The sequence below is a fragment of the Parasteatoda tepidariorum genome, chromosome 3 (assembly GCF_043381705.1).
Source record: "Parasteatoda tepidariorum isolate YZ-2023 chromosome 3, CAS_Ptep_4.0, whole genome shotgun sequence".
Taxonomy (NCBI): domain Eukaryota; kingdom Metazoa; phylum Arthropoda; class Arachnida; order Araneae; family Theridiidae; genus Parasteatoda; species Parasteatoda tepidariorum.
Window position 1 is genome coordinate 11,284,673 of NC_092206.1, and position 2,663 is coordinate 11,287,335.

Consider the following 2,663-nt stretch of genomic DNA (forward strand, 5'->3'; position numbering starts at 1 on the left):
TATATATATATATATATCCAGCCTCGTATGTCGCCGTATATCGCCGCAAATACTTATAATCCCATTGATGGTTTTGTTGTTCTAAACTAATCTCCTAAAAAGAAATCTTTCGGTTTTCTAGTAGTATGAGAAAGTGTATATAATGCTCATGAATAAGAAACGACAAACGGCGCTCTATTTTTACACATCCATGAAGCATAAATATGAAAGAGCGCGGTGTGGGAGTATAATAGGGAAATAATAGAAATTGCAAAATAATGGGAAACTACTCTGAGCAGCAGATTTTGCCACCTCTTGAAATTCTACAGAAAAAATATAAATAAATAAAATAAACATAAGCAGCATTTTGAAGAAAATATTTGAATATTTATGGTATTACCGTAGGTGGGATTACTGAAAATAAGAGTTGATAAAAGCATTTTTTTTTCAGTTGTTGGAGTAAATGTGAAAAATTTAAACCTATTTTAAAATTGGAGAGAAATTTTTTTAAGGTTGGCGAAAAATGCTTAAGAAAGGGATTACTTTTTGAAAATGTGGTATTATATTTTTTCCTTCCATTAAAAAAAAATCAGCTTCGCTTAATATTCTTTAAAAAGGCATAAAGGGGGCATTCAAAGTAATAGTCAGGAGCTTTGTTTACTTATTGAGTAAATAGTTATGTTCATGTGCACAAGGGTAGCGTGGAGAGTTTGTTTAAAAATTATTTAAAGCTGTCGCCTCCTTAAGGAATTATGAAAGTTTTACTAGCTACTTCTAAAAAAGCTGCAAGTGTAAAAATTTCCAGTCAAATTATAATTTCTCTGTACAGTAAATAAATACGTAGGGCAGATTTATCTTTTCCCAACACATCCACGGTGATGCAAATGAATAAGTAGAAGTGCTTCGGCAACAGCCCATTGTGGGCCAGATGGCCCATTAACATAAGGCTCTTCGATTCCGTGATCAACGTGATTACAGCAATTTGATCATCAATTTATCTCCCAGTCAGGCTGATACTCATGAATTTACCTCCCAGTCAGGCTGATACTCATGAATTTACCTCCCAGTCAGGCTGGTACTCATGAATTTACCTCCCAGTCAGGCTGGTACTCATCAATTTACTTCCCAGTCAGGCTGGTACTCATCAATTTACTTCCCAGTCAGGCTGGTATTCATCAATTTACCTCCCAGTCAGGCTGGTACCCATCAGTTTACTTCCCAAACTGGCTGGTACCCATAAATTTGAAGCTAGTTGAGTTTCCTTCCACCTGTGATTATTGAACTTTAAACCTTTCACAATGACAGCTCAGTGCCTTTAACCACTGAGCCAATGCGACTCTATCTAATCAAGTAATAGCTCAAATATTAAAGCAAAACAAACAAAAAAACTTTTAAAATAAAATTAATTTCTTTAAGTGAGATAATTGCTTCATTCACGCATTAGAACTTGAGCAGCAACGGGTCTGAAAGCTCTAATTCAATTCGAATAAAATTTATTTGGGACGAATAAACATCCTGAAAAAATGAACCATCGTTCATCAATCACCAATACTCATTTCAGCTGAGATAAACATCTGAAAATTAAGCATTTATCGAAAACTGGTGTAAAGGCTCCCCAGATGTTTGAAGGCTGTTCGGTGAAGGGGAGGCCAAAATCATATTAATCTATGCATGAAGTCTTTCCGTAACACTGGGAGCCCGGATATTTTCCGTCATATAGAATATCTGAATTTTGAACTTTTTACGCAGAACCCCGCAATGACCCTTTTACATGTGTCCCTTTATTATACTAACTCTGATCTTAGGATTTTTTGAAGGATCGTCAAGACAAATAGACATGCGCATGTTTATTTTTTTCTCTAAAATCACAAACATATTTATTGTTGCGATTCTAAGCATAATGAAACAGTTATTAAGGCCTGGTATCTTAAGACAAGCGCCTTCTCTGGGCGTCAGCGGGAAGTTGACGTACCGTTGACGCCAACAAAATACTGTTTTGTTAGCTCAGCGTGAGCAGTCTGTCCAACGCAGACATTATCTCGCATTGCGCATGCGTTAATAACGTAGAGAAATATCTATTTTGAATTTGTATTGATTTTCTTGTCGTCGGTCAGTGCTTTAGAGAACAAATAATGACTTTGTCCCCGAAAAAACACATTATAGCTGATCTAAGAAGAAGAGGAAGAAGAAGCTATGTTTAATATTAAGGGGTCACAGTACCTTTGCAATGATTTTTTAAAATAAAGGTGTAATCATTCATTTTGAGGATGCTTTACATGCTCATTTAAGTTATAATCAATAATTTATCTTCAAAAAGTAATTAAACTGTTTAATTTTTTTAAAATTTTAAAAAAATTTGAAAAAATTCTACATTTTTAAATCCCTAAGGCTTTTTTATTTTAACATATTTTCAAAAAATGTTTTTTTCATAGTGCTTACAATATTTATCTTAATAATTTTGTGCATTCATTTGTTGATATTTCAATTAGAATATTTTTTATAGATTATTTTGTAAAAAAGTAGAAAAAAAAGTGTAAAAATTCCTGTTAGGTATATATAACATGCCGTAAAAATTGTAATACCTCATAAAATGCTTATTCCATGCACAGTTTAAATAAGTGTATTATACTCAATATAAAAAAGTTTACTTCAAAGCTTTATCTCAAATAGAAAAAATTCCTTAG

At 33.2% G+C, this 2,663-nt stretch overlaps 1 protein-coding gene across 3 annotated transcripts in view; it reads right to left on the reverse strand.

Annotated features, from left to right (window-relative positions):
- Positions 1-2,663, reverse strand: part of LOC107445749 (B-cell receptor CD22) — a 417,445-nt gene that overhangs the window by 67,663 nt on the left and 347,119 nt on the right. The window lies entirely within an intron of this gene.